This window comes from Triticum aestivum, chromosome 5D (genome assembly GCF_018294505.1).
Source record: "Triticum aestivum cultivar Chinese Spring chromosome 5D, IWGSC CS RefSeq v2.1, whole genome shotgun sequence".
In the NCBI taxonomy this organism is placed as follows: domain Eukaryota; kingdom Viridiplantae; phylum Streptophyta; class Magnoliopsida; order Poales; family Poaceae; genus Triticum; species Triticum aestivum.
This window is the reverse complement of record NC_057808.1, coordinates 535,313,812-535,340,945: the sequence shown is the minus strand read 5'-3', so window position 1 is coordinate 535,340,945 and position 27,134 is coordinate 535,313,812. Positions and strand designations below refer to the sequence as shown.

Genomic DNA, 27,134 nt, shown 5'->3' with positions numbered 1-27,134 from the left:
ATTATTTATTTCCTTATATCATGATAAATGTTTATTATTCATGCTAGAATTGTATTAACCAGAAACATGATACATGTGTGAATACATAGACAAACAGAGTGTCACTAGTATGCCTCTACTTGACTAGCTCGTTAATCAAAGATGGTTATGTTTCCTGGCCATAGACATGAGTTGTCATTTGATTAATGAGATCACATCATTAGGAGAATGATGTGATTGACTTGACCCATTCCGTTAGCTTAGCACTTGATCGTTTAGTATGCTGCTATTGCTTTCTTCATGACTTATACATGTTCCTATGACTATGAGATTATGCAACTCCCGTTTACCGGAGGAACACTTTGTGTGCTACCAAACATCACACCGTAACTGGGTGATTATAAAGGTGCTCTACAGGTGTCTCCGAAGGTACTTGTTGGGTTGGCGTATTTCGAGATTAGGATTTGTCACTCTGATTGTCGGAGAGGTATCTCTGGGCCCACTCGATAATGCACATCACTATAAGCCTTGCAAGCATTGTAACTAATGAGTTAGTTGCGAGATGATGTATTACGGAACGAGTAAAGAGACTTGCCGGTAACGAGATTGAACTAGGTATTGAGATACGGCGATCGAATCTCGGGCAAGTAACTTACCGATGACAAAGGGAACAACGTATGTTGTTATGCGGTTTGACCGATAAAGATCTTCGTAGAATCTGTAGGAGCCAATATGAGCATCCAGGTTCTGCTATTGGTTATTGACCAGAGACGTGTCTCGGTCATGTCTACATTGTTCTCGAACCCGTAGGGTCCGCACACTTAAAGTTTCAGTGACGATTGTATTATGAGTTTTTGTGTTTTGATGTACCAAAGGTTGTTCGGAGTCCCGGATGTGATCACAGACATGACGAGGAGTCTCGAAATGGTCGAGACGTAAAGATCGATATATTGGACGACTATGTTCGGACACCGGAATGGTTTCGGGGAGTTTCGGACATATACCGGAGTACCGGGGGGTTACCGGAACCCCCCGGGGAGTTTAATGGGCCAAGATGGGCCTTAGTTGAGAAGAGGAAGGGCGGCTAGGGCTGGCCGCGCGCCCCCTCCCCCTCTAGTCTGAATTGGACAAGGAGGGGGGGTGGCGCCCCCTTTCCTTCCCCCTCTCTCCTTCCTTTCCTTTCCCCCTCCCACTCCAACTAGGAAAAGAGGGAGTCCTACTCCCGGTGGGAGTAGGACTCCTCCCTGGCACGCCGTCCCATGGCCGGCCGCCTCCTCCCCCTGGTCCTTTATATACGGGGGCAGGGGGGCACCTCTAGACACAACAATTGATCTCTTGATCTCTTAGCCGTGTGCGGTGCCCCCCTCCACCATATTCCACCTCGATCATATCATAGTGGTGCTTGGGTGAAGGCCTGCGTCGGTAGCATCATCATCACCGTCACCACGCCGTCGTGCTGACGGAACTCTCCCGTGAAGCTCTGCTGGATCGGAGTTCGCGGGACGTTATCGAGCTGAACGTGTGCTGAACTCGGAGGTGCCGTACGTTTGGTACTCTGATCGGTCGGATCGTGAAGACGTACGACTACATCAACCGTGTTGTGCTAACGCTTCCGCTTTCGGCTACGAGGATACGTGGACAACACTCTCCCCTCTCGTTGCTATGCATCACCATGATCCTGCGTGTGCGTAGGAAAATTTTGAAATTACTACGTTCCCCAACAGTGGCATCCGAGCCTGGTTTTATGCGTAGATGTTATATGCACGAGTAGAACACAAGTGAGTTGTGGGCGATACAAGTCATACTGCTTACCAGCATGTCATACTTTGGTTCGGCGGTATTGTTGGATGAAGCGGCCCGGACCGACATTACGTGTGCGCTTACCCGAGACTGGTTCTACCGACGTGCTTTGCACACAGGTGGCTGGCGGGTGTCAGTTTCTCCAACTTTAGTTGAACCGAGTGTGGCTACGCCCGGTCCTTGAGAAGGTTAAAACAGCACCAACTTGACGAACTATCGTTGTGGTTTTGATGCGTAGGTAAGAACGGTTCTTGCTCAGCCCGTAGCAGCCACGTAAAACTTGCAACAACAAAGTAGAGGACGTCTAACTTGTTTTTGCAGGGCATGTTGTGATGTGATATGGTCAAGACATGATGCTATATTTTATTGTATGATATGATCATGTTTTGTAACCGAGTTATCGGCAACTAGCATGAGCCATATGGTTGTCGCTTTATTGTATGCAATGCAACCGCCCTGTAATGCTTTACTTTTTCACTAAGCGGTAGCGATAGTCATAGAAGCAATAGTTGGCGAGACGACAACGATGCTACGATGGAGATCGAGATGTCGCGCCGGTGACGATGGTGATCATGACGATGCTTCGGAGATGGAGATCACAAGCACAAGATGATGATGGCCATATCATATCACTTATATTGATTGCATGTGATGTTTATCCTTTATGCATCTTATTCTGCTTTGATTGACGGTAGCATTATAAGATGATCTCTCACTAAATTTCAAGATAAAAGTGTTCTCCCTAAGTATGCACCGTTGCCAAAGTTCGTCGTGCCAAGACACCACGTGATGATCGGGTGTGATAAGCTCTACGTTCATCTACAACGGGTGCAAGCCAGTTTTGCACACGCAGAATACTCGGGTTAAACTTGACGAGCCTAGCATATGCAGATATGGCCTCGGAACACTAAGACCGAAAGGTCGAGCGTGAATCATATAGTAGATATGATCAACATAGTGATGTTCACCATTGAAAACTACTCCATCTCACGTGATGATCGGACATGGTTTAGTTGATTTGGATCACGTGATCACTTAGATGATTAGAGAGATATCTATCTAAGTGGGAGTTCTTAAATAATATGATTAATTGAACTCAAATTTATCATGAACTTAGTACCTAATACTATTTTGCTTGTCTATGTTGTTTGTAGATAGATGGCCCGTGCTGTTGTTCCGTTAAATTTTAATGCGTTCCTTGAGAAAGCAAAGTTGAAAGATGATGGTAGCAATTACACGGACTGGGTCCGTAACTTGACGATTATCCTCATTGCTGCACAGAAGAATTACGTCCTGGAAGCACCGCTGGGTGCCAGGCCTGCTGGAGATGCAACTGACGACGTTAAGAACGTCTGGCAGAGCAAAGCTGATGATTACTCGATAGTTCAGTGTGCCATGCTTTATGGCTTAGAACCGGGCTTCAACGACGTTTTGAACGTCATGGAGCATATCAGATGTTCCAGGAGTTGAAGTTAATATTTCAAGCAAATGCCCGGATTGAGAGATATGAAGTCTCCAATAAGTTCTACAGCTGCAAGATGGAGGAGAATAGTTCTGTCAGTGAATATATACTCAAAATGTCTAGGTATAACAATCACTTGATTCAAATGGGAGTTGATCTTCCGGATGATAGTGTCATTGACAGAATTCTTCAATCACTGCCACCAAGCTACAAGAGCTTCGTGATGAACTATAATATGCAAGGGATGGATAAGACAATTCCCGCGCTCTTCACAATGCTAAAGGCTGCGGAGGTAGAAATCAAGAAGGAGCATCAAGTGTTGATGGTCAATAAGACCACCAGTTTCAAGAAAAAGGGTAAAGGGAAGAAGAAGGGGAACTTCAAGAAGAACAGCAAACAAGTTGCTTCTCAAGAGAAGAAACACAAGTCTGGACCTAAGCCTGAGACTGAGTGCTTCTACTGCAAGCAGACTGGTCACTGGAAGCGGAACTGCCCCAAGTATTTGGCGGATAAGAAGGATGGCAAGGTGAACAAAGGTATATGTGATATACATGTTATTGATGTGTACCTTACCAAAGCTCGCAGTAGCACCTGGGTATTTGGTACTGGTTCTGTTGCTAATATTTGCAACTCGAAACAGGGACTACGGATTAAGCGAAGACTGGCTAAGGACGAGGTGATGATGCGCGTGGGAAATGGTTCCAAAGTCGATGTGATCTCCGTCGGCACGCTACCTCTACATCTACCTTTGGGATTAGTTTTAGACCTGAATAATTGTTATTTGGTGCCAGCGTTGAGCATGAACATTATATCTGGATCTTGTTTGATGCAAGACGGTTATTCATTTAAATCTGAGAATAATGGTTGTTCTATTTATATGAGTAATATCTTTTATGGTCATGCACCCTTGAAGAGTGGTCTATTTTTGTTGAATCTCGAAAGTAGTGGTGCACATATTCATAATGTTGAAGCCAAAAGATGCAGAGTTGATAATGATAGTGCAACTTATTTGTGGCACTGCCGTTTGGGTCATATTGGTGTAAAGCGCATGAAGAAACTCCATACTGATGGACTTTTGGAATCACTTGATTATGAATCACTTGGTACTTGCGAACCGTGCCTCATGGGCAAGATGACTAAAACGCCGTTCTCCGGAACTATGGAGCGAGCAACGGATTTGTTGGAGATCATACATACTGATGTATGTGGTCCAATGAATGTTGAGGCTCGCGGCGGGTATCGTTATTTTCTCACCTTCACAGATGATTTAAGCAGATATGGGTATATCTACTTAATGAAACATAAGTCTGAAACATTTGAAAAGTTCAAAGAATTTCAGAGTGAAGTTGAAAATCATGTAACAAGAAAATAAAGTTTCTACGATCTGATCGTGGAGGAGAATATTTGAGTTACGAGTTTGGTCTACATTTGAAACACTGCGGAATAGTTTCGCAACTCACGCCACCCGGAACACCACAGCGTAATGGTGTGTCCGAACGTCGTAATCGTACTTTACTAGATATGGTGCAATCTATGATGTCTCTTACTGATTTACTGCTATCGTTTTAGGGTTATGCTCTAGAGACAGCTGCATTCACGTTAAATAGGGCACCATCAAAATCCGTTGAGACGACACCTTATGAACTGTGGTTTGGCAAGAAACCAAAGTTGTCGTTTCTTAAAGTTTGGGGCTGCGATGCTTATGTGAAAAAGCTTCAACCTGATAAGCTCGAACCCAAATCGGAGAAATGTGTCTTCATAGGATACCCAAAGGAAACTGTTGGGTACACCTTCTATCACAGATCCGAAGGCAAAACATTCGTTGCTAAAATGGATCCTTTCTAGAGAAGGAGTTTCTCTCGAAAGAAGTGAGTGGGAGGAAAGTAGAACTTGATGAGGTAACTGTACCTGCTCCCTTATTGGAAAGTAGTTCATCACAGAAACCGGTTCCTGTGACACCTACACCAATTGGTGAGGAAGCTAATGATGATGATCATGAAGCTTCAAATAAAGTTACTACCGAACCTCGTAGGTCAACCAGAGTGAGATCCGCACCAAAGTGGTACGGTAATCCTGTTCTGGAGGTCATGTTACTAGACCATGACGAACCTACGAACTATGAAGAAGCAATGGTGAGCCCAGATTCCGCAAAATGGCTTGAGGCCATGAAATCTGAGATGGGATCCATGTATGAGAACAAAGTGTGGACTTTGGTTGACTTGCCCGATGATCGGCAAGCAATTGAGAATAAATGGATCTTCAAGAAGAAGACAGACGCTGACGGTAATGTTACTATCTATAAAGCTCGACTTGTTGTGAAAGGTTTTCGACAAGTTCAAGGGATTGACTACGATGAGACCTTCTCACCCGTAGCGATGCTTAAGTCCGTCCAAATCATGTTAGCAATTGCCACATTTTATGATTATGAAATTTGGCAAATGGATGTAAAGACTGCATTCCTGAATGGATTTCTGGAAGAAGAGTTGTATATGATGCGACCTGAAGGTTTTATCGATCCAAAGGGATCTAACAAAGTGTGCAAGCTCCAGCGATCCATTTATGGACTGGTGCAAGCCTCTCGGAGTTGGAATAAACACTTTGATAGTGTGATCAAAGCATATGGTTTTATACAGACTTTTGGAGAAGCCTGTATTTACAAGAAAGTGAGTGGGAGCTCTGTAGCATTTCTAATCTTATATGTGGATGACATATTGTTGATTGGAAATGATATAGAATTTCTGGATAGCATAAAAGGATACTTGAATAAGAGTTTTTCAATGAAGGACCTCGGTGAAGCTGCTTACATATTGGGCATCAAGATCTATAGAGATAGATCAAGACGCTTAATTGGACTTTCACAAAGCACATACCTTGACAAAGTTTTGAAGAAGTTCAAAATGGATCAAGCAAAGAAAGGGTTCTTGCCTGTGTTACAAGGTGTGAAGTTGAGTAAGACTCAATGCCCGACCACTGCAGAAGATAGAGAGAAAATGAAAGATGTTCCCTATGCTTCAGCCATAGGCTCTATCATGTATGCAATGCTGTGTACCAGACCTGATGTGTGCCTTGCTATAAGTTTAGCAGGGAGGTACCAAAGTAATCCAGGAGTGGATCACTGGACAGCGGTCAAGAACATCCTGAAATACCTGAAAAGGACTAAGGATATGTTTCTCGTTTATGGAGGTGACAAAGAGCTCATCGTAAATGGTTACGTTGATGCAAGCTTTGACACTGATCCGGACGATTCTAAATCGCAAACCGGATACGTGTTTATATTGAACGGTGGAGCTGTCAGTTGGTGCAGTTCTAAACAAAGCGTTGTGGCGGGATCTACGTGTGAAGCGGAGTACATAGCTGCTTCGGAAGCAGCAAATGAAGGAGTCTGGATGAAGGAGTTCATATCCGATCTAGGTGTCATACCTAGTGCATCGGGTCCAATGAAAATCTTCTGTGACAATACTGGTGCAATTGCCTTGGCAAAGGAATCCATATTTCACAAGAGGACCAAGCACATCAAAAGACGCTTCAATTCCATCCGGGACCAAGTACAGGTGGGAGACATAGAGATTTGCAAGATAAATACGGATCTGAATGTTGCAGACCCGTTGACTAAGCCTCTTCCACGAGCAAAACATGATCAGCACCAAGGCTCCATGGGTGTTAGAATCATTACTGTGTAATCTAGATTATTGACTCTAGTGCAAGTGGGAGACTGAAGGAAATATGCCCTGGAGGCAATAATAAAGTTATTATTTATTTCCTTATATCATGATAAATGTTTATTATTCATGCTAGAATTGTATTAACCGGAAACATGATACATGTGTGAATACATAGACAAACAGAGTGTCACTAGTATGCCTCTACTTGACTAGCTCATTAATCAAAGATGGTTATGTTTCCAGGCCATAGACATGAGTTGTCATTTGATTAACGGGATCACATCATTAGGAGAATGATGTGATTGACTTGACCCATTCCGTTAGCTTAGCACTTGATCGTTTAGTATGTTGCTATTGCTTTCTTCATGACTTATACATGTTCCTATGACTATGAGATTATGCAACTCCCGTTTACCGGAGGAACACTTTGTGTGCTACCAAACGTCACACCGTAACTGGGTGATTATAAAGGTGCTCTATAGGTGTCTCCGAAGGTACTTGTTGGGTTGGCGTATTTTGAGATTAGGATTTGTCACTCCGATTGTCGGAGAGGTATCTCTGGGCCCACTCGGTAATGCACATCACTATAAGCCTTGCAAGCATTGTAACTAATGAGTTAGTTGTGAGATGATGTATTACAGAACGAGTAAAGAGACTTGCAGGTAATGAGATTGAACTAGGTATTGAGATACCGACGACCGAATCTCGGGCAAGGAACATACCGATGACAAAGGGAACAACGTATGTTGTTATGCGGTTTGACCGATAAAGATCTTCGTAGAATATGTAGGAGCCAACATGAGCATCCAGGTTCCGCTATTGGTTATTGACCGGAGACGTTTCTCGGTCATGTCTACATTGTTCTCGAACCCGTAGGGTCCGCACGCTTAAAGTTTCGGTGACGATTGTATTATGAGTTTTTGTGTTTTGATGTACCGAAGGTTGTTCGGAGTCCCAGATGTGATCACGGACATGACGAGGAGTCCCGAAATGGTCGAGACGTAAAGATTGATATATTGGACGACTATGTTCGGACACCGGAATGGTTTCGGGGAGTTTTGGACATATACCGGAGTACCGGGGGGTTACCGGAACCCCCCGGGGAGTTTAATGGGCCAAGATGGGCCTTAGTGGAGAAGAGGAAGGGCGGCTAGGGCTGGCCACGCGCGCCCTCCCCCTCTAGTCCGAATTGGACAAGGAGGGGGGCGGTGCCCCCTTTCCTTCCCCCTCTCTCCTTCCCTTCCTTTCCTCCTCCTACTCCAACTAGGAAAAGAGGGAGTCATACTCCCGGTGGGAGTACGACTCCTCCCTGGCGCGCCCTCCCATGGCCGGCCGCCTCCTCCCCCTGGTCCTTTATATACGGGGGCAGGGGGCACCTCTAGACACAAGAATTGATCTCTTGATCTCTTAGCCGTGTGCGGTGCCCCCTCCACCATATTCCACCTCGATCATATCGTAGCGGTGCTTAGGCGAAGCCCTGCGTCGGTAGCATCATCATCACCATCACCACGCCGTCGTGCTGACAGAACTCTCCCGTGAAGCTCTGCTGGATCGGAGTTCGCGGGACGTTATCGAGCTGAACGTGTGCTGAACTCGGAGGTGCCGTACGTTCGGTACTCTGATCGATTGGATCGTGAAGACGTACGACTACATCAACCGCGTTGTGCTAACGCTTCCGCTTTCGGTCTACGAGTGTACGTGGACAACACTCTTCCCTCTCGTTGCTATGCATCACCATGATCCTGCGTGTGCGTAGGAAAATTTTGAAATTACTACGTTCCCCAACAATGTCAAGCTGGCTTCCACTCCAATGCCCGTCAAATGCCAACTTGACATAGATCCCAATGGTAAAGCGGTGGATCAAAAGGTATATCGCTCCATGATTGGCTCCTTGCTTTACCTTTGTGCATCTAGACCGGATATCATGTTGAGTGTGGGAATTTGTGCAAGGTTTCAAGCCGCACCTAAGGAAAGCCACTTTGTGGAGGTCAAGCGAACCTTTCGATATTTGGCTCATACCCCAAACTTTGGCTTATGGTACCCAAGAGGAGCAAACTTCAAGCTTGTAGGCTATTCGGACTCTGATTGGGCGGGAGACAAAGTGGATAGGAAGTCCACTTCCGGAGGGTGCCAATTTCTTGGTTGCTCTTTGGTGAGTTGGTCTTCTAAGAAGCAAAGTTGTGTATCTCTCTCGTCCACCAAAGCAGAGTATGTGGCGGCCGGTAGTTGTTGTGCACAACTTCTTTGGATGAGGCAAACTTTAAAGGATTACGGTGTCATTTGTGACAAAGTGCCTCTTTGGTGTGACAATGAAAGTGCCATCAAGATTTCTCTCAACCCGGTGCAACATTTCAAGACGAAGCATATTGAGATTCGGTTCACTTCATCCGGGATCATATTAGGCGAGGGGAGATCGAGCTCAACTATGTCAACACTCATGATAACCTTGTAGATATATTTACGAAGCCTTTGGATGAAGCAAGATTTCACGAGTTAAGGCATGAGCTAAATATCATTGATTCGAGCAATGCGGCTTGAACCTTTGCACACCCCACCACACTCATTATGATGTCTTGTTCTAGGTGTAGGCATGGACATAGGGGGAGTATTGTTCTCTCAATGAACTCTTCCTCCCCCCATTATGCATAAATTGATCAACTCTTTCACATTAGCCATTTTTTTGATGGAACTTGTGCTTCAAAGACGAGTTTTGGTCATGGGCCCAAGGATAATTCTTCGCGGCGCCATACCATTTGACTCAAACATAGGTGGCTCCGGTCACCGCCCTTGTGCAAAGGTGCTTTTCCTTGTTGTGTGTTTCCTTTTTCCTTGCTCCTTTTTGGTTCTCCTAGATGTTTGAATTCTCTAAAGAGTGGCTTTTATTGTTTGCTTCTTGCACTCTTAAGAGTCTTCATCATCATAATACAGTGTCTTGCTTCCATCCTAATCCTTCTCATCCCAAGCCATCTTTTCCAAATGTACACAAGTTTGATCTCTTTGTGCATGGGCTGATGCAACTTGGCGGTAGAACCGGTGGTCAGAGCGGTTCTACCGTTCTTCCACTAAGTTGTGTAGTCCCAGCGGTACTTCCGGTCTTGCACGAGCAGTTCTACCGCTCTTGCCTGCACCTGTACCACTGGCCGGTACTAGCGGTATTTGGAAGCGGTACTACCGCTGCTTCTGGAGCGGAAGTACCGCTCTCAAACACCAGGTAGCTACAGGACCGGTACTACCGCTCCTCGGAGCGGTACTACTGGCTGACATCTGGGCGCATATATAAAGGGCGCGGGCTGAAGGGGTTTCCTATTTCCCCTTCGTGCTCGTCCCTCTTCTGAACCCTAGCCGCCGGTTGCTTCGCCCATTGCCCCGGAGCGCCCTCAGGCCCTCCGGATTGGTCGGCCCTTCATCGGTTCCGCTCCGTTGAGGTCACCTCCTCTTCGATCTCCTCCCATGGATACCGGTAATGCCCTGTTTCTTCTCATTCTTAGGGTTCCTCTTGTTGAATCCTTTCTCTAGGGCGTTGCTTGTACTCCTGCATTTTTGGCCAAATGTTTAGTGGGAGAGATCCGTATAAACTCCTCCTGTTTCCTGTGCGTAGTTAGAAGTAGGAATATTGCATCTAGACTCGAGATAGGGCTGTTCTTGTTCTTCCACTCGGCAGATCCGCTCTCGGCGGTACTACCGCTCCTTGCGAGCGGTACTACCGCTCGAGCGGTTCTACCGGTGGAACAACTAGAACAACCGCCTTCTCTGAACCCATCTGCACTGTTCTTCTTCTATTTTTACATACATGAGATGTATTCCTCTGATCTTGTGTACATTCTTCTCATCTTTGTTGGGGTTTCTGTGTGCTCTCTGTGTGCGTTTGCAGGTGGATCTAGCTCTCATGCTGCTCGGAAGCCTCAGAACACCAAGAAGAGGACCCGTAGGGGCAAACCTTCAGATGACAATGAGGATACTCACGAGGTGGTGATCCCTACTAAGGCCACTCGTCGGGAGAAGTCTGCTGCTGCCAAGCAACGTGTTGTGTTGCCAATGCACAAATGGAAGATGTCGGACTGGCAAAGGTTTCGTTTCTAGGATCCCTACACTGCAGCACTGAATCCTCGTTGGAGCAACCCTCAGTTCTAGAATGAGTTACAGATGAGGATTGTGTCAGAAATTTTCGAGCGTCACAAGAACAAGTTCACCCGGATGTGGTCCATTGACATCGATCATTGGAGGAACAACCTTGATTACTTTGGAGAAGCTCTGGCGATCTGTGAGGAGTTTGATTTGATCAAGCGCATGACCGTGAATTGTGACTTCGATGTGCAGTTCATCCATCAGTTTTATGCTACAGTCCACTTCGGCTCTGATGACGAGCGCCACCTCTCCTTTATGTGCCGTGATGAGTTCTTTCATGTCCCGTGGAGAGCTTTCTGCGATGCTCTTGGCTATGAGGATACCGGGGTGGAGGGTCAAGGCGGCCTTCGTCCTCGCGACCGAGCTCACCCCATGGATAAGGTGAAGCTTGCCCCTCTGTACATCCCTGGACATGGTATTGTGGGTAAGTCTAGTGATCTTCTACCCGTCTATGACATTATGCATCGTGTGTTCTGCTGTGTGCTGCTTCCCAGGGTTGGGAATCAAGATGATATTTATGGTTATCTGGTGGATTTACTTGTGTCCATGAAGACCAAGAGGGGATCTGGTGCCACGTTTGATGTCTCCAAGTTGATGTGGGAGGAGATGTACAATATGGTGTGGTACCACAAGGTACCGATCTATGCTCCTTTTGTGATGCAGTTTCTGAACACCGTTTGGGCAGTCCGTAGGCCAGGAGAGCCTCTCACCACTCCTGCCAACCTCACGGAGCATGAGGTTAAGGTGCTGAGGAAGAAGAAGCATAAGACTCCTCGTTTTTCTTCGGGCAATCAGGAGGATGTGTTTGCTACCTCGGACGACGAGGACTTTCAGCTGGAGCCTGGGGCCCAGCCCACGTGGGTTGAGAAGCTGACTTCCAAGATCAAGAAGACCTTTTGCTTGCAGACTCATATTCAGAAGAAGCTCTACAAGGCCCATGTTACTGAGAAGATGGCGCGTCGCAGGCAGATTCAGTTGATGAGGCACCTCAATGTGCCAGATGTGAAGAGTGGCTCCGAGAAGACCATCACTCCTGAGGATACGTGGTGCTTGGAGAACTGTCAGTGGTCTGATGAAGTGCCTGCTACCTCTTCTGTCCCTGGTCCTGAGGCGGCTACAACGGGGTCTAAGGAGTCTGAGGAGGCTGAGGAGCCTGACGATGCTGATGATGATGATGCTTCTGATAGCTCTGCGGCAACTGGCGAGGTATTCAGGTGGCCCCAACGGCTCCTACCGTTAACTGATAACCCACAAGTATAGGGGATCGCAACAGTTTTCGAGGGTAGAGTATTCAACCCAAATTTATAGATTCGACACAAGGGGAGCCAAAGAATATTTGAAGGTATTAGCAGCTGAGTTGTCAATTCAACCACACCTGGAGATTAATTATCTGCAGTAAAGTGATCAGTAGCAAAGTAGTTTGATAGTTTTGATAATAGTGACAGCAGCAACGGTAATAGTAACAGTGATAGCCGTAATTCTGTAGCAAGTGTAACAGTGATGATAGCAGTAGTAACGCAGCAAGATCAATAAGGATAAATTCGTAGGCATTGGATCGGTGACTTGTTGGATGATATTCATCATGTGACAGTTATAACCTAGGGCGATACAGCACTACCTCCAATTCATCGATATAATGTAGGCATGTATTCCGTAAATAGTCATACGTGCTTTATTAAAAGAACTTGCATGACATCTTTTGTCCTACCCTCCCGTGGCAGCGGGGTCCATATTGGAAACTAAGGGATATTAAGGCCTCCTTTTAATAGAGAACCGAAACAAAGCATTAACACATAGTGAATACATGAACTCCTCAAACTACGGTCATCACCGGGAGTGGGCCCGGTTGTTGTCACTCCGGGGTTGCCGGATCATAACACGTAGTAGGTGACTATAACTTGCAAGATCGGATCTAAAACATGGATATAATGATGAATTCATAAACGGTTCAGATCTGAGTTCATGGCACCCGGGCCCAAAGTGACAAGCATTAAGAATAGCAAAGTCATAGCAACATCAATCTAAGAACATAGTGGATACTAGGGATCAGGCCCTAACAAAACTAACTCGATTACATGATGAATCTCGTCCGACTCCTCACCGACCAGCGAGCCTACGAAGGAATTACGCACTCTCGGTGGGGAGCATCATGGAATTGGCGATGGAGATGGGTTGGTGATGACGAAGAATGAAGATCCCCCTCTCTGGAGCCCCAAACGGACTCCAGATCTGCCCTCCCGAGGAAAAACAGGGCTTGGCGGCGGCTACGTCTCGTGGATCGTGATAATTCTTTCTCCCTGATTTTCTCTAGAAATATGTGATTTTATAGTATCAGGGAGCGTCAGCGGGGCCACCAGGTGGGTACAACCCACCTGGGCGCGCCAGGAGAGGGGGCGCGCCCTGGTGGGTTGTGCCCAACCAGGGGCCCCTCTCTGGCAGGTCTTGGCTCTAGAAATTCTTATTATTGATATAAAAAATCCTCGCAAAGTTTCGTTCCATTCCGAGAACTTTTATTTCTGCACAAAAACAACACCATGGTAGTTCTGCTGAAAACAGCGTCAGTCCGGGGTTAGTTTCATTCAAATCATGCAAATTAGAGTCCAAAACAAGAGGAAAAGCGTTAGAAAAAGTATATACGTTGGGGACGTATCATTAACCACCTTTTGTTTGCAGATGACAGCCTGCTACTTTTCAAGGCAAGTGGGGAAGGATCTTTAGCGGTGTCAAACCTGCTAGCTACTTATTGTAGTGCATCGGGACAAAGGATTAACAATGAGAAGTCCTCAATTTTTTTCAGCAAAGGTTGTCGAGGACCTGTAAGGGACATTACCAAGAACAATTGGCAGGTACATAATGAATCATTGAGTGATCACTATTTGGGCATGCCTACTGATGTTGGCCACTCGAAGAACGGTACGTTCAAATATTTGAGGGACCGTGTTTGGGAAAAGATAAAAGGATGGATGGAGAAGCTCCTGTCATCGGCAAGTAAAGAGATTTTGATCAAGTCTGTAGCACAGGCTATACCTGTCTATTCCATGTCGTGCTTCAGGCTGCCGAGGGGGCTATGCGAGAATATAACCTCAATTATAAGGCAATTCTGGTGGGGTAGCAAGCAAGGAAGGAGAAAGCCTAGCTGGGTGGCGTGGGATGTCATGACCAGGCCAAAACATTTGGGAGGGTTGGGTTTCCGTGACTTGGAGATCTTCAACTTAGCACTCCTAGCACGTCAAGCGTGGCAGACCTTGATCGAAGAGTCATCTCTCAGCACACGTATACTGAAAGCGATATATTTCCCGGACAACTCATTACTGGAGGCGGAACTTGGTCCTCATCCGTCTCAAATTTGGAGAGCAATACTTGATGGTCGAGATATCCTAGCATAGGGGATTGTACGAAGGATTGGGGATGGGGAGACTACAGATATTTGGCTGCATAATTGGATTCCTAGGGACAATTATAAGAGGCCCATCACATCACTCATACAGAACACTCCCACCAGGGTGGCGCAATTGATCAATGCATCTACGACATCATGTAATGAGGACTACATACGATCTATCTTCACACCTTTTGATGCTGTTGAGATTCTGAAGATACCCTTGTGCACACGTAGGGTCGCAAATTTTTGGGCTTGGCATGAGGAGAGACGAGGTAATTTCAGTGTTCGTTCCGCCTATCGGATGGTATTCCGAACGAAGCTTAACCGAGAAGCGTGGATACAGGAATAGGAGGGTTCCTCATTTGGACGGACTGAGAGCAACAAGTGGAGCATGATCTGGCATATTCAGGTTTCGTCCAAACCAAGGATGTTTGTCTGGCGCCTTGCTAGGCAGTCTATGCCTTGTGGAGAGGTTCTGAAGCATCGAAACATGGCAACAGAAGATACATGCATGCTATGTGGGGGAAGAGACACTTGAAAACACGCTTTGCTGAACTGCCCATTGCCGACCGGTGTTTGGGCGCTCGCCCCAGATGATCTACTAGAGTTGTTGATTAAGCGGCAGGAGGATAGTGCTAAGGACTGGCTTTTTGCGATACATGAAATATTGCCTGCCGATTTGTTTGAAAGGCTCATAGTGACACTTTGGGCGATCTGGGGAGTGTTGGGGAACGCAGTAATTCCAAAAAATTCCTACGATCACGCAAGATCTATCTAAGTGGTGCATAACAATGAGAGGGGAGAGTGTGTCCACGTACCCTCGTAGACCGAAAGTGGAATCGTTTAGTAACACGGTTGATGTAGTTGAACGTCTTCGCGATCCAACCGATCCAAGTACCGAACGCACGGCACCTCCGCGATCTGCACACGTTCAGCTCGATGACGTCCCTCATACTCTTGATCCAGTTGAGGCCGAGGGAGATTTCCGTCAGCACGACGGCGTGGTGACGGTGATGATGAAGTTACCGGCGCAGGGCTTCGCCTAAGCACTACGATGATATGACCGAGGTGTGTAACTGTGGAGGGGGGCACCGCAGACGGCTAAGACAAATCATGAGTGCCTTTGGGGTGTCCCCTGGCCACGTATATAAAGGAGGGGAGGGAAGAGGTGGCCGGCCCAAGGGGGCGCGCCAGGTGTGGGGAATCCTACTAGCACTACTAGGAAAAAGGCTACTAGCAGCGCGGGTAAAATGGCTACTAGCAGCGCGGGTACCCGCGCTACTAGTAATCGTGCTACAGCTAATAGTTAGTAGTAGCGTGGGTGCACCCGCGCTACTACTAAAAAGTTAGTAGTAGCGCTGGTGCACACCCGCGCTACTACTATTTGAACCCGCGCTACTACTATCAAAATAGTAGTAGCGCTTCTAGTATACTAGGCGCTACTACTATGCTAGATAGTAGTAGCGTGTAGTTTTCCCCAGCACTACTACTAACAAATTATAAATAAAAATAAAAATAAAAATTACGTGCATTATTCAAAGATAGAAATCAGGGACACGTCCAGTGCAAAATAAATTAAACACACACAACCGAAGGTGGCTACCTTCCCTAGTGTTCCACTACCAGCCTAAACAGACCACTTCTCTACATGTATCTACCAAGGCTCGGAGTTCAGACGCCGGAGGACCCGAATCCTCCCTCACCCCGAAAGATGGCATCGAGGTCCTCCGTGGGTAAGGAAAAAGAAAAAAAATCATGAATCCTAAAGAAAAAGATCATTATGTGAGTCAAGATAATGTGGGTAACATTATTCATTAATAAGAAAAATGGGCTGAGATTTCTCAAGTGACATTTGTTTCACCAACAATGATTAATGATGAGGAATGTAAGATTTACCTGCGCAGCATCAGCATACCCTCTGGTCCTTGCAAGAACTTGAAGACCAAGGTTCTAGCTTTCTCCCCACTGACTAGCACAAGTGCAGCAGCACCGTCGCTATACATTAACCCAGGATCTGCTTTTCATAGGAACAGTAAAAGCTCTACTTAACCCAAGATCTGCAATTTTCAGTATCATCTTCTCCTTGTCAACCAATAGATTTTGGGGCTTTAAATCCCTATGATATCAAAGAGGAACAATCATAAATCACATTAGCAACAATTGCAATATGTTGTATGGGCCGATAAATACAGCAACATAAATCAGAAAACAAAGGTCTAACCGATGAAGGACACCATGGCCATCGCAGTGTGCAATTCCTTTGCATAACTGATACAAAAAACTCTACAAGAAAGTAAAGAAAGTTGTCTATTAGCCCGAAACAGACCTATCAAAATTAAACTGGACTCTGCCATCTGCTATTGCTACCTCTTGAGCACTGCGTCGGTTTTCCCTTGAAGAGGTAAGGGTGATGCAGTAAAGCAGCGTAAGTATTTCCCTCAGTTTTTGAGAACCAAGGTATCAATCCAGTAGGAGGCCACGCACGAGTCCCTCACACCTACACAAACAAATAAAATCCTCGCAACCAATGCAAATAAAGGGGTTGTCAATCCCTTCACGGTCACTTACGAAAGTGAGATCTGATAGATATGATAAGATAATATTTTTGGTATTTTTATGATAAAGATGCAAAGTAAAGAAAGCAAAGTAAAAACAGCGCCAGAAATAGCTTGTTGTCGGGAGATTAAATATGATGGAAAATAGACCCGGGGGCCATAGGTTTCACTAGTGGCTTCTCTCGAGAGCATAAGTATTACGGTGGGTAATTAAATTACTGTTGAGCAATTGACAGAATTGAGCATAGTTATGAGAATATCTAGGTATGATCATGTATATAGGCATCATGTTCGCGGCAAGTAGACCGACTCCTGCCTGCATCTACTACTATTACTCCACACATCGACCGCTATCCAGCATGCATCTAGAGTATTAAGTTCAAAAGAACAGAGTAACGCTTTAAGTCAGATGACATGATGTAGAGGGATAAACTCATGCAATATGAAATAAACCCCATCTTGTTATCCTCGATGGCAACAATACAATACGTGCCTTGCTGCCCCTACTGTCACTGGGAAAGGACACCACAAGATTGAACCCAAAGCTAAGCACCTTCTCCCATTGCAAGCAAGATCAATCTAGTAGGACAAACCAAACTGATAATTCTAAGAGACTTGCAAAGATAACCAATCATACATAAAAGAATTCAGAGAAGATTCAAATATTGTTCATAGATAAACTTCATCATAAACCCACAATTCATCGGTCTCAACAAACACACCGCAAAAGAAGATTACATAGAATAGATCTCCACAAGAGAGGGGGAGAGGAGAACATTGTATTGAGATCCAAAAAGAGAGAAGAAGCCATCTAGCTAATAACTATGGACCCGAAGGTCTGAGGTAAACTACTCACACATCATCGGAGGGGCTATGGTGTTGATGTAGAAGCCATCCGTGATCGATGCCCCCTCCGGCGGAGCTCCGGAAAAGGCCCCAAGATGGGATCTCACGGGTACGGAAGGTTGCGGCGGTGGAATTAGGTTTTTGGCTCCGTATCTAGTAGTTTGGGGGTATGTAGGGATATATAGGAGGAAGAAGTACGTCGGTGGAGCAACGTGGGGCCCACGAGGGTGGATGGCATGCCCAGGGGGTAGGCGCGCCCCCTACCTCGTCCAAGTCCTCTGGATCACATTCGTTCCGAAAATCATGTTCCCGAAGGTTTCATTCCGTTTGGACTCCGTTTGATATTCTTTTTCTGCGAAACTCTGAAATAGGCAAAAAAACAGCAATTCTGGGCTGGGCCTCCGGTTAATAGGTTAGTCCCAAAAATAATATAGAAGTGTATAATAAAGCCCAAAAATGTCCAAAACAGAATATAATATAGCATGGAACAATCAAAAATTATAGATACGTTGGAGACGTATCAAGCATCCCCAAGCTTAATTCATGCTCGTCCTCGAGTAGGTAAATGATAAAAACAGAATTTTTGATGTGGAATGCTACTTGGCATAATTTCAATGTAATTCTCTTAATTGTGGTATGAATATTCAGATCCGAAAGATTCAAGACAAAAGTTTAATATTGACATAAAAATAATAATACTTCAAGCATACTAACTAAGCAATTATGTCTTCTCAAAATAACATGGCCAAAGAAAGTTATCCCTACAAAATCATATAGTCTGGCTATGCTCTATCTTCACCACACAAAGTATTTAAATCATGCACAACCCCGATGACAAGACAAGCAATTGTTTCATACTTTTGATGTTCTCAAGCTTTTTCAATCTTCACGCAATACATGAGCGTGAGCCATGGACATAGCACTATATGTGGAATAGAATGGTGGTTGTGGAGAAGACAAAAAAGGAGAAGATAGTCTCACCTCAACTAGGCGTATCAACGGGCTATGGAGATGCCTATTAATAGATATCAATGTGAGTGAGTAGGGGTTGCCATGCAACGGATGCACTAGAGCTATAAGTATATGAAAGCTCAACAAAAGGAACTAAGTAGGTGTGCATCCAACTCGCTTGCTCACGAAGACCTAGGGCATTTTTAGGAAGCCCATCATTGGAATATACAAGCCAAGTTTTCTAATGAAAATTTCCCACTAGTATATGAAAGTGATATCATAGGAGACTCTCTATCATGAAGATCATGGTGCTACTTTGAAGCACAAGTGTGGTAAAAGGATAGTAACATTGTCCCTTCTCTCTTTTTCTCTCTTTTTTTATTATTTGGGCCTTTTCTCTTCTTTTTTATGGCCTCTTTTTTTTAGTCCGGAGTCTCATCCCGACTTGTGGGGGAATCATAGTCTCCATCATCCTTTCCTCACTTGGGACAATGCTCTAAAAAAATGATGATCATCACACTTTTATTTACTTACAACTCAATACTTAGAACAAAATATGACTCTATGTGAATGCCTCCGGCGGTGTACCGGGATATGCAATGAATCAAGAGTGACATGTATGAAATAATTATGAACGGTGGCTTTGCCACAAATACGATGTCAACTACATGATCATGCGAGGCAATATGACAATGATGGAGCGTGTCATAATAAACTGAATGGTGGTAAGTTGCATGGCAATATATCTCGGAATGGCTATGGAAATGCCATGGTAGGTAGGTATGGTGGCTGTTTTGAGGAAGGTATATGGTGGGTGTATGATACCGGTGAAAAGTGCGCGATATTGGAGAGGCTAGCAATGGTGGAAGGAAGAAAGTGCGTATAATCCATGGACTCAACATTAGTCATAAAGAACTCATATACTTATTGCAAAAATCTACAAATTATCAAAGCAAAGTATTACGCGCATGCTCCTAGGGGGATAGATTGGTAGGAAAAGACCATCGCTCGTCCTCAACCGCCACTCATAAGGAAGACAATCAATAAATAAATCATGCTCCGACTTCATCACATAACAGTTCACCATACGTGCATGCTACGGGAATCACAAACTTTAACACAAGTATTTCTCAAATTCAAAACTACTCAACTAGCATGACTCTAATATCACCATCTCCATATCTCAAAACAATTATCAAGTATCAAACTTCTCATAGTATTCAACACACTCATAAGAATCTTTTTACTAATCTTGAATGCCTATCATAATTAAAGCAAATTACCATGCTGTTTTGTAGGACTCTCAAAATAATCTAAGTGAAGCATGAGAGAACAATAGTTTCTATAAAACAAATCCACCACCGTCCTCTAAAAGATATAAGTGAAGCACTAGAGCAAAAACTATATAACTCAAAAGATATAAGTGAAGCACATAGAGTATTCTAACAATTTCCGAATCATGTGTGTCTCTCTCAAAGGTGTGTACAGCAAGGATGATTGTGGCAAACTAACAAACAAAGACTCAAATAATACAAGACGCTCCAAGAAAAACACATATCATGTGGTGAATAAAAATATAGCTCCAAGTAAAGTTACCGATGGAAGTAGACGAAAGAGGGGATGCCTTCCGGGGCATCCCCAAGCTTTGGCTTTTAGGTGTCCTTAGATTATCTTGGGGTGCCATGGTCATCCCAAGCTTAGGCTCTTGCCACTCCTTGTTACATAATCCATCAAATCTTTTACCCAAAACTTGAAAACTTCACAACACAAAACTTAGCAGAAAATCTCGTGAGCTCCGTTAGCGAAAGAAAACAAAACACCACTTCAAGGTACTGTAATGAACTCATTCTTTATTTGTATTGGTGTTAAACCTACTGTATTCCAACCTCTCTATGGTTTATAAACTATTTTACTAGCCATAGATTCATCAAAATAAGCAAACAACACACGAAAAACAGAATCTGTCAAAAACAGAACAGTCTGTAGTAATCTGTAACTAACGCAAACTTCTGGAACTCAAAAAATTCAGCCAAAATAGGACGACCTAGAAAATTTGTTTATTGATCAGAATCAATTGTAATCAATATTTTATCACGTTCTGGTGATTTTTAACAATTGTTTTCATGAACAGAAAGTTTCTGGAATTTTCAGCAAGATCAAATAACTATCATCCAAGAAGATCCTATAGGTTAAACTTGGCACAAACACTAATTAAAACATAAAAACACATCTAACCAGAGCCTAGATCAAATATTTATTCCTAAACAGAAGCAAAAAGCAAAAAACTAAAAATAAAATTGGGTTGCCTCCCAACAAGCGCTATCGTTTAACGCCCCTAGCTAGGCATAATAGCAAGGATAGATCTAGGTATTGCCATCTTTGGTAGGCAATCCATAAGTGACTCTCATAATAGATTCATAAGGTAATTTTATTTTCTTTATAGGGAAGTGTTCCATGCCTTTCCTTAATGGAAATTGGAATCTAATATTCCCTTCCTTCATATCAATAATTGCACCAATCGTTCTAAGGAAAGGTCTACCAAGAATAATAGGACATGAAGGATTGCAATCTATATCAAGAACAATAAAATCCACGGGCACATAATTCCTATTAGCAACAATAAGAACATCATTAATTCTTCCCATAGGTTTCTTAATGGTGGAATCCGCAAGGTGCAAGTTTAAAGAGCAATCATCAAAATTACGGAAACCTAGCAAATCACACAAAGTTTTTGGGATCATGGAAACACTAGCACCCAAATCACACAAAGCATAGCATTCATGATCTTTAATTTTAATTTTAATAGTAGGTTCCCACTCATAAAGTTTTCTAGGGATAGAAACTTCCAACTCAAGTTTTTCTTCATAAGATTGTATCAAGGCATCAACAATATGTTTGGTAAAGGCTTTATTTTGACTATAAGCATGCGGAGAATTTAGCACGGATTGCAACAAGGAAATATAATCTATCAAAGAGCAATTATCATAATTAAATTCCTTGAAATCCAAAATAGTGGTTTCATTAATATCTAGAGTTTTGATCTCTTCAATCCCGCTTTTACCAATTTTTGCATCAAGATCTAAAAACTCTGAATTTTTGGAACGCCTTCTAGGTAAAGGTAGATCATATTCAGTCCCATCATTATCAAGATTCATATTGCAAAACAAAGATTTAATAGGGGATACATCAATAACTTTTAGATCTTCATCTTTATTTTCATAGAAACTAGAAGAACACGCTTTCACAAAATAATCTTTCTTAGCATGCATCCTAGCGGTTCTTTTTTTGCACTCATCAATGGAAATTCTCATGGCCTTGAGAGACTCATTGATATCATGCTTAGGAGAAATAGATCTAAGTTTCAAAGAATCAACATCAAGAGAAATTCTATCAACGTTCCTAGTTAATTCATCAACTTTAAGCAATTTTTCTTCAAGCAAAGCATTGAAATTCTTTTGCGAATTCATAAACACCTTAACACTAGTCTCAAATTCAGAAGGCATCTTATTAAAATTTCCATAAGAATTGTTGTAGGAATTACCATAATTATTAGAGGAATTACTAGGATACGGCCTAGGATTAAAGTTTCCTCTATACGCGTTGTTACCAAAATTATTCCTACCAACAAAATTCACATCCATAGATTCATTATTATTCTCAATCAAAGTAGACAAAGGCATATCATTAGGATCAGAAGAAACACTTTTATTAGCAAATAATTTCATAAGTTCATCCATCTTTCCACTCAAAACATTAATTTCTTCTATCGCATGCACTTTTTTATTAGTGGATCTTTCGGTGTGCCATTGAGAATAATTAACCATAATATTATCTAGGAGTTTAGTAGCTTCTCCTAAAGTGATTTCCATAAAAGTGCCTCCCGCGGCCGAATCTAAAAGATTTCTAGAAGCAAAATTCAATCCGGCATAAAAATTTTGTATAATCATCCACAAATTCAAACCATGAGTAGGGCAATTACGTATCATTAATTTCATCCTCTCCCAAGCTTGTGCAACATGTTCATGATCAAGTTGCTTAAAATTCATAATATCGTTTCTAAGAGAGATGATCTTAGCGGGAGGAAAATACTTAGAGATAAAAGCATCTTTGCACTTATTCCAAGAATCAATACTATTTTTAGGCAAAGACGAAAACCAAGCTTTAGCACGATCTCTAAGCGAAAAAGGAAATAGCTTCAATTTAACAATATCATTGTCCACATCTTTCTTCTTTTGCATATCACATAAATCAACGAAGCTATTTAGATGGGTAGCGGCATCTTCACTAGGAAGGCCGGCGAATTGATCTTTCATGACAAGATTCAACAAAGCAGCATTAATTTCACAAGATTCAGTATCGGTAAGAGGAGCAATCGGAGTGCTAAGGAAATCATTGTTGTTGGTATTGGTAAAGTCACACAATTTGGTATTATCTTGAGCCATCGTGACAAGCAAGCAATCCAACACACGAGCAAACAAGAAGCAAGCGAAAAATAGGCGAACAAAAAAGAGAGAGGGCGAATAAAATGGCAAGGGTGAAGTGGGGGAGAGGAAAACGAGAGGCAAATGGCAAATAATGTAATGCGGGAGATAAGGGTTTGTGATGGGTACTTGGTATGTTGACTTTTGCGTAGACTCCCCGGCAACGGCGCTAGAAATCCTTCTTGCTACCTTTTGAGCACTGCGTTGGTTTTCCCTTGAAGAGGAAAGGGTGATGCAGTAAAGCAGCGTAAGTATTTCCCTCAGTTTTTGAGAACCAAGGTATCAATCCAGTAGGAGGCCACGCACGAGTCCCTCGCACCTACACAAACAAATAAAATCCTCGCAACCAACGCAATAAAGGGGTTGTCAATCCCTTCACGGTCACTTACGAAAGTGAGATCTGATAGATATGATAAGATAATATTTTTGGTATTTTTATGATAAAGATGCAAAGTAAAGAAAGCAAAATAAAACAGCGCCAGAAATAGCTTGTTGTCGGGAGATTAAATATGATGGAAAATAGACCCGGGGGCCATAGGTTTCACTAGTGGCTTCTCTCGAGAGCATAAGTATTATGGTGGGTAAACAAATTACTGTTGAGCAATTGACAGAATTGAGCATAGTTATGAGAATATCTAGGTATGATCATGTATATAGGCATCACGTCCGCGACAAGTAGACCGACTCCTGCCTGCATCTACTACTATTACTCCACACATCGACCGCTATCCAGCATGCATCTAGAGTATTAAGTTCAAAAGAACAGAGTAACACTTTAAGTCAGATGACATGATGTAGAGGGATAAACTCATGCAATATGAAATAAACCCCATCTTGTTATCCTCGATGGCAACAATACAATACGTGCCTTGCTGCCCCTACTGTCACTGGGAAAGGACACCGCAAGATTGAACCCAAAGCTAAGCACTTCTCCCATTGCAAGAAAGATCAATCTAGTAGGCCAAACCAAACTGATAATTCGAAGAGACTTGCAAAGATAACCAATCATACATAAAAGAATTCAGAGAAGATTCAAATATTGTTCATAGATAAACTTGATCATAAACCCACAATTCATCGGTCTCAACAAACACACCGCAAAAGAAGATTACATCGAATAGATCTCCACAAGAGAGGGGAGGAGAACATTGTATTGAGATCCAAAAAGAGAGAAGAAGCCATCTAGCTAATAACTATGGACCCGAAGGTCTGAGGTAAACTACTCACACATCATCGGAGGGGCTATGGTGTTGATGTAGAAGCCATCCGTGATCGATGCCCCCTCCGGCGGAGCTCCGGAAAAGGCCCCAAGATGGGATCTCACGGGTACGGAAGGTTGCGGCGGTGGAATTAGGTTTTTGGCTCCGTATCTAGTAGTTTGGGGGTATGTAGGTATATATAGGAGGAAGAAGTACGTCGGTGGAGCAACATGGGGCCCACGAGGGTGGATGGCATGCCCTGGGGGGTAGGCGCCCCCCCTACCTCGTGCCTTCCTGGTTGATGTCTTGACGTAGGGTCCAAGTCCTCTGGATCACGTTCGTTCCGAAAATCACGTTCCCGAAGGTTTCATTCCGTTTGGACTCCGTTTGATATTCTTTTCCTGCGAAACTCTGAAATAGGCAAAAATAGCAATTCTGGGCTGGGCCTCCGGTTAATAGGTTAGTCCCAAAAATAATATAAAAGTGTATAATAAAGCCCAATATTGTCCAAAACAGAATATAATTATAGCATGGAACAATCAAAAATTATAGATACGTTGGAGACGTATCAGCTATCCAATGAAAATTAACGATAGCATCCTCAAAATAAAGGCATGAAGATGAATTGATTCCAAAGCTAACAACAAATTAATCTGTACTTGAGTGTATGCAAAATAGAGAACGCCAGCAGCAGTCAACATTGAGTTTCAACCATTATACTAGCACTACTTAGTTCCTAATTTAGTCTCCTGCAACTAGGCTAGAGTAGTAGTGTTTGCATATTTTTTGACGAATTCAAACCAGCTACAAATTTACAGTGTAGTTCGCTCTGATTGCATATCAATGTTCTGCACGTTTCCGATGCATAAGTCGGAGTTCAGAATGGGCATATATGAGGAAGTGCCAAGTCCTCAGATCGATGGATAGGAGACTCAGCCGACGTAGCATCGGCAGAAAGCCAAGTGAGCAGGGAAAGGGAAAATCAGCCTCAAAACTAATTAAAATCACTACCTTGACGACCTGAGTTGGGAGCGGCTTAGGGGCAGGCCCACGGTAGTAGGCGTCGACAAACTTCTTGAGGTCAGTGTCAAGGAACTCGAAGACGAGGTAGAGGACGGGCTTCCCTCCATCGCCAGCGCCGCCGCCCTTGGTGGCCTGCTCGGCGGCGAGGAGGCGGACGATGTAGAGGGAGCTGGAGAGGAGGCGGAGGAGGGAGATCTCACGGAGCGCGGTGGTCGGGATCCCTTTGTCGTCTCATCCATCTCCAGGCGGGTCTTCTTGAGCGCCACCACCTGGCACGTCGCCTTGTCCTGCGCCTTGTACACCTTGCCGTAGGTGCCCTCCCCGACCTTCTCCAGCTTCTCGTACTTCTCCATGGTGCTTCCGATGGTCCGAGGTCGGCGTCGTCCTCCTCGATGCGGCTTGTGTCATGGGGGTGGAGGGAGGAGACGCAAACCCTAGGTGGCCTGCCGCAGCACCACCTCGTACACCGCCTCCTCCATCACCGTCCGCGCCGCCACTAGGCTCGCCCTTGGGGCCGGCGGGCCGCCCCACCTCCATGCCACGGCGGGGAGCAGCCCGGGCTGGCCGCCGCAATGGGTCTTGTCGGCTGGGCGGTGGAGGAAGGCTGCGCGCGTGTGCGGCCACACGACGGAGGATCCCGGCATGGATCAGAGAAAGGGAGAGATCCCGTCGGCAGAGGAGATGAGAGGAGGTGGAGGGGATGTGAATTGGGGGTGGGTGGGGTGCGGGAGTGGGTGGACTGGGATGGTTGACGGGATGGGGGATGGGACTGAAAGGCTAGCGGTAGCGCAGGGTATCTCACCGGCGCTACAGATATCCACTTAGCAATAGCGATGGTCTAAAACCCACGCTACTACTATGGTCTGTCCGCGGGGCACGGTCGAGAATATTTACTAATAGCGTGTTATTTTTTGCCACGCGCTACTAGTAAATAGTACTAGTAGCGCGGGTCATTATAGCGCGCTACTAGTAAATAGTAGTAGCATGGGTAAATAAAGAGCGCTACTAGTAAGCGTCTGTGTATAAGCTTTTCCCTAGTAGTGTAGGACTCCCCAGTCCAAGTAGGATTCCCCTCCTCTTTCCTATTCGGAGTAGGAGAGAAGGAAAGAGAGGGAGAGGGAGAACAAAAGGGGGGCCGCGCCCCCACCCCTTGTCCAATTCGGTTTCGGCAGGAGGGAGGCGCGCGCCACCTCTTGTCCCTTCTCCCCTCTCTCCACTAAAGCCCAATAAGGCCCACTACTCCTCCCAGCGAATTCCCGTAACTCTTCGGTACTCCGAAAGATACCCGAATCACTCGGAACCATTCCGATGTCCGAATATAGCCTTCCAATATATTGATATTTACGTCTCGACCATTTCGAGACTCCTCAATATGTCCGTGATCTCATCCGGGACTCCAAACAACCTTCGACACATCAAATCACATAACTCATAATACAAATCATCATCGAACGTTAAGCATGCGGACCCTACGGGTTCGAGAACTATGTAGACATGACCGAGACACATCTCCGATCAATAACCAATAGCGAAACCTGGATGCTCATATTGGCTCGTACATATTCTACGAAGATCTTTATCGGTCAAACCGCATAACAACATACGTTGTTCCCTTTGTCATCGGTATGTTACTTGCCCGAGATTCGATCGTCGGTATCCTCATACCTAG

At 44.4% G+C, this 27,134-nt stretch overlaps 1 pseudogene; it reads right to left on the bottom strand.

The window, feature by feature from the left end:
• Positions 1-16,405: 16,405 nt before the first annotated feature.
• On the bottom strand, positions 16,406-25,818 carry LOC123121135 (cyclin-dependent kinase B1-1-like; annotated as a pseudogene).
• Positions 25,819-27,134: the final 1,316 nt, after the last annotated feature.